The sequence below is a fragment of the Onychostruthus taczanowskii genome, unplaced genomic scaffold, assembly GCF_017590055.1.
Source record: "Onychostruthus taczanowskii isolate IOZ18803 unplaced genomic scaffold, ASM1759005v1 scaffold85, whole genome shotgun sequence".
Lineage (NCBI taxonomy): Eukaryota > Metazoa > Chordata > Aves > Passeriformes > Passeridae > Onychostruthus > Onychostruthus taczanowskii.
Window position 1 is genome coordinate 1,910,650 of NW_024506443.1, and position 15,521 is coordinate 1,926,170.

A 15,521-nucleotide genomic window follows, 5' to 3' on the forward strand; every position below is an offset into this window, starting at 1 on the left:
AGTCTTTAGAATTTTTGTTTTCTGACTGTCTCTCTGATCTTTACAGCACAATGAAAGGTACCAATTTTCTAAGGAACAAAAAGGTCTTTTTTTTTCCTAATTAAAACACACTCCAAAACAAAAAAGAAGCAAACCACCCAAAACCCCTACCATGTGATTTGATTTATTACAAAGACTTTTCATTATAAATTTCCCATATTAAATTTTTAGGGATTTTTTTCAGTCAAAATTCTACCATTTGTCCAATCATTTACAGCTAATACAATTGCCATAAAAAGAAAACTCATCTGAGTAGTTCTACATGATCAAATAAAATAGGTCACATTCATAAATTTTGCAATAGTACTGTCACAGTACTGCACATCAGGAGAGGTGTAAAATACTATTGGACTGTTAAAGCAAAATCAGGGAAAGTCTCCTTAAATGTAATGTCCCTTGGCAACCAGCATGATATTAAAACTTGTTTAAATAGTTTGAAATGTTGGCAAACTCACACTATATTATAGGAACCTAATTTGAGATTCGTGTTCTTGACAGGTGATGAGCATTGACATTTCCTGAGAAGTGTTGATAAAAAAGCCTCTCACATAAAATAACATAAAATAATACAAGGTATAAAAATACTTGGAGACTTCTCTACCTTTAAGAGAAGGTTCTGGTCCTGAAATGAAGAAATACAGAAAAAGCAGGAATGGCAAAGACAGATGAGTTTAACTTTTTCCTCTTCACATAAAACAACAAAAGGAGAATGATGTTTTTCTCAAATATTTTAATAGATTAGAAATTATGTTTAAATATGTATTTTAAGGGCAGGGAGTGGTTTTGAATAGCAAGTGGGGACAGTTGTTTTTGGTTTTTTTCTGTAGTTATTTTGACACAAATTAGGTAAAAAGAAATATTAAAGTTTTTACATCTTTACATATTTGAACATTTCTTTGTAGTCAGAAAGGAGACCTTTGCAGCTGAAAGTTAAAGCTGTAACATAATAACCTCATTACAAGACAGGGATTTTAAAAGAAATGCATATACCAAGGCTCATGGAAAACCAGGAAATGTTAGCAATACTGGCATAAATATAATATTTGGACTCTGAGAGAGGATTTCTAGTATCTCAGACTGCCAGGGAACCTCCTTCAATCTTTATCACTGTCAAGACCTGAGAGGGAATTCACAGTTTGGTTCTCATCATCACCACCATCTATTTGTGTGGAGGTCATTGCTGAATGGCAACCGAATGGCAGCAATGCTGAACAGCTGCCTCAACAGCTTTGCAAGAGCAGGGGGTGAGAGAAAGTGAGAATTAAAACCTAGGTCTCCTGGATGCTGTGCTACTAAATACACCTTCTTCCTCCTTTTTTTATCTTTTTTTTTTTTTTCTTTAATCAGAGGCTCATTGAAAGTTTGAAAGGCTTCAAGTTTGAGGTCACTACTGCTGGGTCACTTAGCTGCGTGTCAAACACTGCTGAGAATAAAACAAATCTGCAGAGGCCCCAAAGTATACAAATGCATTTTCTAGATGGGGCCAACATGTTTTTATCACATGTAACATCTGACTGAGGAACTGCCTTCTACAAATATTTGATGCAAATGAGAGCATGCTTTCACATGAGGAGTCCTGCTGATTTCTGTGAGAGATAATGATTTGCAGCATTGAGACTGTTGTGTGGCCAGTAAGGCTCAGCTGGAAGCTTGTCGCAGTCAGTTCTAAATTTGTGCAACACAGAAATCAGCCTGTGCATATGTCTATAACTTCATATTTGGCTGGAGGTTGTATATTTAGCTGGTTGCTTGAAATAATTGCAGCAACATTTATCAATTTATTTAACCAAAGAAAGTCACACACTATTGAAAGTGTATTTTTATTGCCTTTTTGTAATATTATTTTTAAAAATAAATATGTAAAATTAATATCTAAATATTTAACCTATTTGCACTTAAAGTATTCTATGCCAAAGCTAATTGGAAAATTAAAGTTTAAATGTTTTCATGTTATAAGCTGAGACTTTGACCAGTTCATGTGTATTAAGCTAATAATCTCTGTGCTGGAAAGATGCTGATGAGGACTTACATATGGCAACACCAGAGCATGTCATATGCATTTTAGCATTTTAACAGCTCTGATTCAGGCACCCACAGGATAACATGTTGAATCAATTTCTTTGTAAAAGCTGCTCTTGGAAAGGAAGGAAATTTAATTGAATGTGTGTGTTGAGGAGGGTACCGGTACCGGACGCCTGGAATTAAGTTTGCCTGTAACCATCAAGGCTGTATGCAAACTAATGAGATGTAGAATTGTCACTACATCTGTTACCATTTGCTCACATTTAGGATGAACATTTAAAAAAAAAAAAAGTTCCTATTACGGAGTCCTATTTGCTGAAAATAATATAATTTGTGCATACAAATTCATGCCCTGTGTTTAGTGCTTTAGGAAAGCAATTAAATGGGATGTTTTCCTTCTTCTTTATATTAATATTTAATTAAAAGCTTAAGATGCTCTTGTTTGACAGAAACTCTTTTAGCCATAGGAAAAATATATCTACAGTAACAGTTTTCTTTCTTGATCTCTCTTTTTTTTTGGGTCAACTTACTTCCATACACAGACACACACAGATACTGCATTCCATGACAGAGACACAATGCTGTTAGCAATCTTTTTGCTTGAGGCCAGGGAAATTGTATCACACTTGCTTTTGACTCCAGATCAAGAACTGTGGCTGTAGCATGACAAAAATAAAAATAGAGAAAAGGCTTTGAAGGTTTCAAATGCTGAAATTCTTAAGTCTGGCTTGTTAAAGTGGTTACTTGTTCACAGTAGCATTTGCAGCCTTGCTAATGATCTTCTGGTTGGGATGGATCCAGCCAGTGTATCTGATAGAGAAGTTTGAAATTTCACAATAAACTGTTTCACCAAGACATTGAGGGAGGAAAGGAGGGGTGGGGGATGGTGAAAGGGGGGTGGGAGGGGAGGAGAAGCAACAAAAAAATTAGAAACCAAACAGAACTACAGTATCATGACATATGGAACATTCTTTTTAAAGAAGTGATTTCTAAGTCAAAGAATATTGTAATATTGATACCCAAGTCCTCCACTTATGAAACAGTCAAAATTCCTACTGGAAATAACCTTCTTTGTAATCACAGTGTTTAAAGTTTTTTCATGTACCTCTCTTTAAAAAAAAAAAAAAAAGTAACAGATGGGAAAATTCTATGTATTCTTACCTTACAGCTGTGTAACATAGGCAAAATAGAGCCTTGTGTGCCCATAAGGCACAGACACCCTAATTAACAGATCCTCAAGCAGACAAAGCTGCCTGTTTTCAATTAAATTAAAGACTGTATAGTGATTCTCAAAAGTGCCTCAATTCACCACTCTGTTTGCTTCTGACCAGTTATTAGTCTAGAAGCCAAATATTCTGTTAATGATTTGTGGGCATTTTGAACAGAATAATTTCAAGAAGAAAAGGGGCTCTGCTAGAGGAAAATGTAAAGACATCTGGAAATAAAACAATCCTTATTGATTACTGATATTACATATAAATACTAGTGTAAGGCTAGTGTCTCCTAATATTAATACTAGCACAGATGCACCTTCCATTAATGTAGTTTCACCTCAGCTGAGGTGATGATTAAAAGTGCAATATAGCTGTGTTCTTCAAAACTTTTGTCTTAATATTAATGAATGTGATGGAACACTGAGGAATTAAAGTTTTATTTTAGTAAATCTGTCCAATGGCATTAACACTTAGGCTACATAATGACTTCTAATTAGACACAGATGTCATGAAGCTTGGAATGTACATTTCAAGGTGGAAAAAGGTTTAAAAAGAGAATTAGTATTGAGAAAAAAGTAAAAAATACTACTAATAAAAACAATCATATATCTTGAAAAATAGTTAAGAGCAGTTTATTTTGAACTGCTCAGGATGAAAATTATTACCTGCATACAATAGCTGGATCCAGACTTCTTTCTTAGCAGCCTAGATGGCATCCTGTGCATTGCCACAAAAACCATGCACCTCCAAGGGTACACCTGCCATCTCACAAGACATCTCTAAGCATATGTGTCATGCATGAGTGGCACACATTTGATAAAACCTAATTATATCTACTCCATGAGCACTGCTCAGTGTGCATCTCCTTTTACTAGACCTTGACAGTTTTTGTGCTATACTGAAAAGAAATGTCAGACCTAGCCCTGTGTAAGTTTAATCACATGTGTGCATGCAATACAGGCTGCCACATCTTTTCCCCTGTAACTCATTCACTTCCCAGCTCTGAGCTTCCTGAAATTTTCCATTGTGAAGGTGGCAAGATACTGGAACAGGTTGCCTGTAGAAGCTGGGGATCCCCCATCCGTGGAAGCATTCAAGTCCATGGGGCTTTTAGTAGCTTGATACAGTGAAATGTTCCCTGCCCACGGACCTTTGGTTGTAACTCAATTATTATAAAAGTCCCTTCCAATCCAAACCATTCTGTGATTCCTCCATGCAGGACACAAAGAAAAGAATATGTATTTCAAAGCTTGCATTTACAATTCTCAAAGAAGGAAAGATTTTTTTTTTTTAATTGTACAAACAAATGATTGCCTTCAGTTCTTGTGATATATACCTCTTTTTTTGTTTATTATCACAGTCATTTTTTCTACATGTAGTTATACAGCCATCCAAATGGCAATGTGGGGGAAAAAAAAAGTTATTTTTCAATCCACTTTAGAAAAGATTTTCATAAAAGAGGACAGAGTGCTCTGAAAAGCTACACAGAGCTCTAAGTACCAGTGAAAATTTATCAGTTTTATGCATTCATTTCAATATTTAAAAGAAAAAGGTTTTTAAAAATAAATATTCAACCAGCAAAATCCAACACATAATTCTAAAGAGGAATCAAGCTTATGACAACCCAGTTTTTAGAAAGCTGGGACTTCTTTTATTAAATTCAGTTTTTGTGAACAGATGGAAACGCGGTATAAATTATCTTAGAAATTCTAGCTATGTTTAAACTGTGAATTCAAGGTGAAAAATAGTCTGAGGTACTCTCTTATTTTTAGGAAACGTAACAACATCAATTCTTCACCTTCTTCTAGAGGAAGATTCTGCATGAGTGAGTCTCAACTGCTTTTCCATTGCAGACACACAGGACTGCAGTTTCTTGTGAATATTTAGGCACAAATATTCAGTAAAAATAGGCACAATAATATATAAATAAATAGGCACAATATTTAGACAGCAAAACAAGAGCAAAGACAGATTACAACATCATTGAATACACCACAAAGCCTATCCCTCCCTGGCATTTAGGCTAGCAGATGCAGCAGAGCAGCTATAGCCAGCTTGCAAAGCATTTATATCCAGATGGAGATTTCTATCACTCTGAGAGAATTGCTGTGCTCCCCTGAAATCCTGTGTGTTATAACCATAGGGAAACAATGGTAGAGTAATATTTTCATAGAGGAAAAGTGAAATAATACATTGCTTGTTCGGGGTATGAGAGGAGATGCGGTCTGTGAGGCATAAATCCCCCTGAAACACACATGGAGAAGAAAGAGCCAGGGAAATCTTATCTACACTGTCTTTTTTGGAGTCATTCCCACATCCTTAACTTCAGCCTGGGTTTTCTTAGAACTAGCTGGACGTTGCAGTCAAAAAGACAGCCAGGAAGAGAAAGTATGTTTGTGCAATAAATGCACAAGTATCAAGGAATCAAAATGTAAACAAGGAATCAAAGAATCAAAATCAGGAGTGAAAAGAGGGCTAAATTTCTGGAAGGGAAAATGTGTACTTTAAGAACCTAAGAGAATGTAGCTAAGAGGATGCTAATTTCATAATCATTACCATTTCTATATCCCAGGTAGCCTGGTTAAATCACATTTTAGAGAGACCAATGAGCTGTCTATGCTACTGTTCAAGATTTTATTCCATGCATGAGGTAAATCATGACAGAAAGCCCTAAGGTAGTCTTTGAAATGCAACCTACATGGGTTATGATGAAGAGAGATGATAATTGGGCTTTTCACGCATTGTTAACCTTTAAGAGATAACAATTAAGGCCAAAATAGGCTGTGACAGTCATCTGGATGAGTGTCTTATTGTAGGTATAATGGAAAGATGCTAATACAGGAATAATTTTATCAAAGTGATAAGCTTGGAAAAATAGAACAGAGTAGAACAGTTGATTTAGAAGGAACCTACAGTGACCATCTGGTCCAACTGCTTAAACCTAGTCCAACTGCCTTCATCTGGTTTAACTGTCTAGACAAAGAAGAAGAATGCCAAAAGAAGCATTCATCATACTTTTGAATGAAGGTACATTGAACAATATCACATTAGAGTGCTGGAAAATGAAAGATCATAATAAACAAAATACAGTAATGTGGACTTATAAAATATTTCAAATGCATTATATAAACACTAGGTATTTTAAAACATATATTGATGCACATATTATTGTTTATTATTTAGATGTATTAGTTCATGTGTCTCCCAGGAAGTAAATTTTTCTCATTCTCTGATTCAAAAGAATTTGCAAACATTCTTAAAACCTAAAGGTTTGGATATAGCCTAAAGGTTTGCTTCAGTTTTTTTAAAACACAAACTGAAGCAAAATGCCTCAACTGGCACGAACAGATAATTTTTGTATCAATTTTATTTATTTCTTTCTTTAGCTTGATCCAAAACTTTCATATCAGCCCATCCAGAGCAAAACAAACAAACAAACAAAAACCACTCAAGAATATTAATTATTTAGCCTATTACTATAATTTTTAACTGCACCAGAAATATACCTATGAAAATCTGTTTATAAAAATCTATAAGAAACTTTGCTCTCATTTTCTTGGATGGTATGGAAATATTAACTCTCTTTTAGGATCAGCCTGGCCTAGCTTTAAATACACATCTTCAACCAGGCACTGGCATCACAAACCAGGGATATCAAAAAAAAGAACTTATGTAAGGGACTATACATTTTTTCCCCCCTGGAGATATATCTGGATGTTGATGCACTTTTTTTCTTTTTAAGTAATGTGGATTGTTAACGTTACCTTTCTGTGAGTTAAGAAATTTTTTTTTTTTTGCTAACAGAGTTAGTGTAACATATGAACAAAAAGGCTTTGAGCTGTTTTGAGGGCAAAAAATGATGGCAATGTAGTATATGGATCCTCAAATGGCATGTGAACAGCAGGATCATAAATTTATATAGTTTTGCTCCTTCCTTCTTCCACCCATGCTTTCTTAATGGTTATTTAAATGCTTTTGGGATCTTTACTCAGCACCGTGTTCGAAGACAATCAACATCTTAAAAATAATCTTTCTGTATGCATGTGTTAGTTAATAGTCATCTAATACATTCCTAATTGCAAGGCACTTCATGCCTTAGTTATTTTCGAATACATTTTCTCCTAGAATGACCTCTAGGATGTTCTGTGCATGTGAAGAGGCACACACATACATTATTCATGTGCTGAAGCACAGCTCGATGTAGGGGGCCAGGGATGGCATGGACAGGAGCCTTCTCTACTTGCAGCATTTCTGTGACAGAAAGAACTAAATTTGTAAGGAAAGCATATAAAGTATGAAGTCTTTAAACTATATCTCAATTCAGCCTTTGACAAAGAGGGTAGGATTCTTTCCGTTTTTTTTCTTTAAGGTTCATAATAACTCCCATAACCTGTTTGTAGCTCCACAAATCACAGTTGACCCATAGTATTTGATCTCCTTTAACATTAGCTCTGTAAAAACATCTCTTTTTATTTCAGTGACACAGTAGATAAGCTTTTAAAGAGGTCTGCCGGTACTGAAGGTTTTGTATTTATACTTCAGTAAAAATATTTTAAATGGATTATGTGAGCAGGCAATCAGTAGCCATAATGTATGTTCCTCAGTTCCCAGCTTCTGCTTCAATTAAGTTACTATCTGAAGAAAATTATGGTAGTGACTCACTATATTCTGTTAAGGGAAATGGATACAGAATAAGTCCCTAAATTGCTAATACTGAGCCTTTACCTCAGAAAGCTAAGCCTAAATACTTCCAAAAGTGATGAGAGATTACTAGCTTTTCTTCCTTCTCCTTTTTATCTGGCTTTTTTTTCCCCTCCTAGATTTCTTCACACTAACAGTCTCGTGATTGAGGTTTGTAGAGCAGCTATAAAAGATACTTTACTTGCTTTAGGATAGAGCAAATTCATTAAAAAAATCTAACTGATGTTCATTAAATATCTGACTACATATTTGTAAAGATGTAACACATTTGTCAGGTAGGGAGAAAGGGAGATCCAACAGTGCCAGAGAGAGTCTGTAATGATATTGTAAGTCAGCAAAAAAAGCCATACCCAGGTTATATATGTGGGAAACAACAAACAGATAAGAAAGCCTGTTCCTTTTTAAATGGAAAAAAAAAAAAAAAGATTGTAGCACAGATTAAAAAGTTAAAACCACATCCTGTGTTTAAAAAGGTAGGGAAAACAAAGAAATTGTATGTACATTCCCCTTATTGCTTCACATTTCTTTTGCTTTGTTGTGAAGAGCTTCACATGACAGTGAAAAGGAGAAAGAGCACAAAACGCTTTCAAGTTATTATTCAGAAAACAAAGCAAACACCACAGGCATGAATACATGTTGTGATGATTATTCGGTTTTGCAAATTCCAGCTGAGTATAAAAAAATTAGTACACTATAACTGGTTTTCAAGTTTTTATTCTTTTTAAAAGTTGTAAAAACTGAATAGAAAAGGCTTTATATACTTTGATATATGAAGGAGATGAAAACAAAAAGTTAATTTTGTCTTTAGATATTTGCCATGGCCAGCGTAGCTTGTTCCAGGTGCTTCATAGTATTGTTTTTTCTTTATTCTTTTTCTCTTTGTCCTCTAAAAAAAATCCCTTAGAGTTTATTATCTGAGAATAAAAATTCAATTTTATTTTTTAAAGTTTCCTTTAGCATATATGCTATCAAGAGGCAGAAATAGCTTGTACATTGTTAGATGCAGTTGTCTGCCCAGATAATTGACTTTAATACATTGCTTCTACCCTGTTGATAATTTATCAGTTGAGACCTGGAAAAAAAAATTAAGGAATTATGATTAATTTTAATATATCTATTGAAAAGCAGTTATAATTAAATAGTGTTTGATTATTGGCAGCTTGGCAATATTAGGATATTCCAAGCATTTTTTTATTAATTATTATTTTTATTTTTAAGTGGTTTTAAATTGATAAACTCTTGAAGATTCCATTTGTTTTCCTTTTCACGCGCACACATACACTCAAGCAAAGTCAGATGAAAGCTGAAGTTAAAATTAGCAGTGGCCTATGGGCATTGCTGTAATTACTAGGCCATTTAAAATATATCAGTATCATGTCTAATATAATAAAAGTAGAGTCAGTGCTGTAGCACAGTTAAGAACAAGAGACTCTGCAAAGGCTGTCAGATTCTGTTAGCTGAAATCAGAGCTAAACTAAATACATTATCTGTGTGATTATGGTCTCTGTTCTTACCAGAAAATCATCTGCAATAAGAGGCCTTTTATCATACCTGATAGGTCTGACTATTTTTTAAAATTTGTTTGTTTGTTGGCTTGTTTGTGGGCTTTGTTTTGCTTTTTCATAAAGTTAATACAACAAGATGATTAACAGGGAAGGAAACAAAAATCAAGGTATATGTTGCTCAAAAAATAGAAGTTTTATCTGTTAGAGTGCATCATAGAAGTGAGCTTAATATTTCATATTATATTTATTAAGAATTTTCAAGTTAAAGGGATTTCTTTCTCAGCATTGAGAAGAACTGCTGAAGAAAAAGACAAACCATAAAATGGAAAGAGTAAAAAGTATGTCAAGGTTCTGGTACTTAATGTCTTGAGATTGTGAACTGATTTCCAAGCATTTAGATATTTTCAAGGATTATGCACATGCAAAGTCTGCTGCTGTGGCTAGGAACAGGATGCTAGAGCCTTAATTAGGTCCATGCAGTTCTTTCCACCAGGTGAGACATATGGCCAAAAACAAGGTCAGGGCAGCAAAAATACCAGTTTGGAGAATGCAGGTGCTTTGTAGAAGGGTGTGAGATACACAAAATCTGTTAAACTGAGCAACATCCTGCCAGAAGCCAAAAGCAACAAATAGATTTGCTTTGTAATTAGGAAACAGTGCACACGCTCATTCACTCTTGCAGGGCAGTCCTCCATCTCCTGGAGAGCTGAGTGCAGCCAGGTGGCTGTTTCCAGGCTCTGGCTGATTGACAGTGTGTGTGGCAGCATTGACAAGCTTCTTTTCAGTTCTTTTTATTTTGGTCTTCTGAGCTTGAAATGCCCCAAGCCACGGAATATTTTAACTAGTTAGTTTGGTATTTTTACAGCTTCAAGGGTTCTGCGTTTGTCATTTTTGTTTGGTTGGTTTGTTTCTGTTTTTCTTTTTATTATGGAAAATCATGTTTGTACCTAAATAAAGCTGCTTTTGCAACTAGCATATAAAAAGCCCTGAAAGGTATCAACATAGAAGCAAAACATTTTCTTCCACTCAATTATTGCACAAGGGACACATTTAGTTCAGGATGTTCAACAACTCCAAAGAGAAAAGACATCTGGGTTCAATTCATAAAACCCTAGGGTAACTAAACAAACCTTCTAAAATGACATTGAAGTAGCAGGAGGAGGAGACTGTTTCTATGACCACAAAGAAAACTCATCTATTATGCAGGGACTAAGAGAAAGATACAGATATTTAAAAGAAAATGAAGTAATTAAGCAATATTTATGTCAGGGAAAAAAAATTGAGGGAATGAAGCTGGTAGGTTTCTTTTGTGAGTTGTTTGGTTGTCTCCAGTCCTCTTTATTGCATTGTAGAGAGAGACAAATGTGTTACAGAGTAGCCTTAGGAAAAGGCCTGGAAACTACAAAGTGTTTTAACTACATGACATTGTTACACCTTAGCAATTATCCAGACCACCACTTGGGTGAATTCCTTCACTCTTCAACTGTCTATTACTCTCTTTCTTTTAGTGACTTTTGTGAAAACACTTTCGTATTCACATCCATATGCATATACATATTCACTTTCATGTTTTATGTTTCATGTTTCTTTTCAACCTTTTCAAAGGCATGTTGTGCAGTAATGTTTCTTAGACCACAGTGGTCAGTGTTGATCAATATGTTTGTGTTATCAGCAGAAAAAAACCTGTCACTGTTTCTTAATTCATGTAACTGCAGCCTTCTTTCTTTATATAAACTTTTTTTTGCTTGATATAAACCACAATATTAAAAAAAAAAAAAACAAAACAAACAAAACAAAAAAAAAAAAAAAAAAAAAAAAAAACAAACAAACAAAAAAAAACAACCCAATCCAACACCACAAAACAAAAATGTCTTTCTGTTGGACTATATATAAGCCCATTGGTTAAATGACATATAATCATTAGGTTTATTTCCCCTCATAACTATTGTTGAAGCTTTATGTTTACTAGTTTTTAGTGTAACCTAATGACAAAAATTGAAGTTCATGAAACAGACCTATATAGAATTTAATACTATTTATCCATAATTTATTTCTTTAGTCATCTGGTTTCCAAACATATACTACTTTGCTTTATTGTTTTGGTTTTTGGTTATAATATCTCCTTGCAGATCAACTTAATCTACAATTTTTACTTTTTTTTTCCCCAAAAAATCTGCTTTTTCTCTATCAAATTCATACATACAACTGATAAAACTGTCAAATATACTGAAAAATTTAAATGTATTGAAAATGGCTTGTGATATTTGCTCCTAATGGAAAGCATTTAGTGAAATACATGCCTTTTAGAAAAAAAAAAAAAAAAACCCAAAAAAAAAAAACACCTCACAAACGACCAAATGAACAAAAACCAAAAACCAACCAAAAAAAAAAAACAAAAAAAAAAACCAAAACAAGCAGCTGGGCAAAGTTCTCTTGCCCTTCTCCTGCACAATATGTCCCCATGTGCTCAGGAATACAGGACAGTAGGGTGACTTTCAAAGAAACATTACATGAGGTGAATATTTTAACAAAGCATGAAGGAGGAAAGAATAGAAAATTGCTGTGTCAAGTTGTCCAAAGGAATGAGTTAGAGCTTGCATCTAGTGTTCTTATTTTGCACTGGGGTGAAATATCTGAAGATTAGGAAGTTTTAATTTGCAGTTATTCTTTCTCTTTGATCTACCATGTTCAATTCAAGTGAAGAATGTGAAAATATAACAATTCTAAGCCATAGTACTGAGGCTGTCAGGCACTAAAATGGAATTATCTAGCATGAAACAGATGTTTTATCTCCTTAAGTATTTACTTTCTTAAACAGCTAAAAACAAAAGCTGACAAAAAAATCCTAAACATAAAAAAAGGAAGAGAAAGATAAAACCATTCAGAAAAAAATATTGCAACTGTAAGCAAAATTGAGTAAAAGAAAATGTGAAGCACTAAAAAGCCCAGCTAGCAAAAAGTATTCAAAGTATTGATAAATATTCAACAAAGTAGAATACTAGTTTACCTATTTATTGTAGTCTTTATGAAAAACTTAAAAATACAAAGCACACAGGTATGCTTCTCTCACTGGGAAATCAATAAGAAAAAGCTGTGTGAGATTAAGGTTAAATTCAAAACATCTTAAGTGCATGAACAGATAGTTCTAAACCCAGGTTTCCTAAAGATCTCTAAAATAGGGTTCTCAGTTATTATACAATTCACAGAGAAATACAGGTTCTGTAATATTTTAGAATGAAAGGAAGTTCACCTTAGAATGTTTTTGATACTAGCTTAAGATACTGAAGTTTTGTGGTTTTTATGACACAACAAAATGTCTGCTTGAAAAACATAACACAAGAGCTTGGTTTTGCTCACTCACTTAGGAAAGTACAAATCACACAGGAGAACAACAGTCACTGTTGAGTAAGCAATGACACAACTTCAAAAGGCAATCAGAGGACTAACCCACTTTATTAGGAAACCCATTCCATTTTATACTCTGGTTTGCTACAGGTGGACCTGATTGGTCCTTTAATCAAAACACCGTCACCATTGGCTAATTAAGAAACCACCCTTTTGGTAAACATGTTTCCATAACACATTCCACATGTTCACAAACACCAGGTGCAGCAAGTTAAGATAAGAAGTGTTTATGGCTCTTTTCTCTGAGCTTCTCACAGCCTTTCCCAGAGAGATGCCTGGGAAAGTTGTCTGTTTCTGTCTATGATCAGAGAGCTGCTACCACAAATAAGGATACTTGTTAAAGACAAGAGGATCTGTCAGATTGAAAGACCCAGATGATTTTTCCCTCCTCTCTCTCTAGAAGCAATATTACTGATTCCTCTGGTGTGGTGAGATTCCTTTCCCCAAAAGGTCCCTACATCCCTCTTGAAGATCAGCCTTGCCTTGCACGCCTCCACCTGACCTGTCACCTGTCAATGTCTCACAGCACTATTGGTAACTGCTATCTGTTTCTATCCCTGATTTTGGACATCTTCAGTCTTTTCTTGTACCACGCTCAGCAATTTCTCCTCATCTCTTCTGTCGGGTACAGCTCAGGCTTCTGCCTTCAGCCTTAGCAGAAGAGTGTTAAAATAGTGGGGGAAAGCCTCTAATTATTTAGTCTTGTACAATAGCTTAAAATGTTCACACCTCTCCTCTCAGCCCACCACAGAAGAAGCCCAAACTGAATTCCCATTGAAATTATTGGGTAGCAGAAACTGAATTCTCCCCTCTTTCAGGAAAGCATGTTAACTGAGAGGTGATTCTGTCTACAAGGCAGAGGAAATGTTACTTGTTGTTCCTCTCTGGGAGTTTTCATGCTCTCTAGTAAATAGTTACAGATTTACCAGTTGAGACAGGGAACAAGACAGGGCATTACCATGTGATTTCAGAGGTTGAGAAATATCAGACTTTGATTAGTTGTTTGCTTGGGGGTTTTATTATTGTTTTGTCTGTGGGTTTTTTTGATTGGGGGGGTGTAAAATAGAGAATTATGAAGGGAAAAATCCTATTATTTTGTTTGTCTGTGGGATTTTTGGGGTTTTTTTTGTTTTTGTTTTGTTTTGTTTTGGTTTTTTTTTTTTTTTTTGGGGGGGGGGAGGGTAAAATAGAGAATTAGGAAGGAAAAAATCCAGCAATCTCATCCCCCATCTGGTGTGGGTTTACTGTGTAAACCCAAAAGACTGTTTCCTGTATACTTTAGTAGCCACTGTGTCTGTGTTTCTCTTACTTAGTTTTATTACTCCAAACCTTTGACTTCTCTACTTCATAGTAAGGAACTTTTCACTGCACAATGAAACAACTTCAGAAGACTGTGTAGTTCACTTCTGATTTCAAGCTTAGCTTTGATTTAGTTACCAAAGTGCTCCTGGAAATTTGAATTCAGAAAATTTGAATCTCCTCAGTAATGAAAAGCAATAATTTGCCTGACAAATGTTTCACCCATTGGGCAACAACAGAAAGGGAGACTAAGCACAGCTGTTTAGGAAATCAACCAGCCACACTCTATGCTGATGAAGTTCAAACATTTAGGAAAATAGCAGGGATTCTTTGACAATTTTTACAATAGTGAGTTCCTTGGACAGGATGAATAAATTGCAGAGTCCATTTAGGATTACACCAGGACGTCAATGACAACACACTAATCTTCATGAAGGCTCAGAGCATCACTTCTGAGCAACTCTAGGAATGCTTGAAAAGTGTTACATGAGTAAAACTTGTGGGAGTGGTCAGGATCTGAATCTCTGAATTTAGGCCATATTAGGTCAAATGGTTTCCATTCTACTTAAGCCTTACTTTAGACCTCTATATTATCTAGAACTTGTCGTAAGGAAATTGTATATGGTTTCGGATTTTCTAATCTGCAAGTTTTTCTTTTTTAAGTGACCCACTGAATTTACTGATGTATAAATTTGAGATATAAATACCAGATCTAATACATATCACAATTTTCTTTTTCATATTTGTTTAAAATTTTGTTTCTTTTGTGGCAGAAGTAACATCAGAGTTTAATAAATACATTGTATAAACTGTCCTCTGCCTGAAGGAATAGAAACAATAAAAAATTACTTTAAAAAAAAAAAAGAAGTAACAATTAAGTTTTTACAAGTTTCTTCTAATTTTAGTTCTAAAATTCCAGAACAGCAATAAAACACATTTTTTCATTACTTGATGGAGGGAACTGAAAATAATGCACTCAGGATTTCTTACATTAATGGAAAAGGAAATCAAATTAAAATGTGACACTAATAATGAAAGCATGTGCCTCAATATCATAGAAATATATATTCTAGACTGTATGAAATATTCTAAAATACTATATTAAAATTAATTCTTCTCCCTCCCGAAAGGAAAGAAAAGCTGAAACATAAATCTTATCAAATGGCATTGAAAGTAGTCAATTTTGGCAAATATTACCTCACCACTTTTATAGTTTGTTATTATTGTTATTTTTTTTTATTTTTCTATGGAATGGAAGTTAAATTTTGCTATTCCAAATTAGGCTGTCTATGAGTTATCTTCTATGGCTGCTATGCGATGCTGCACCCCAAAAACA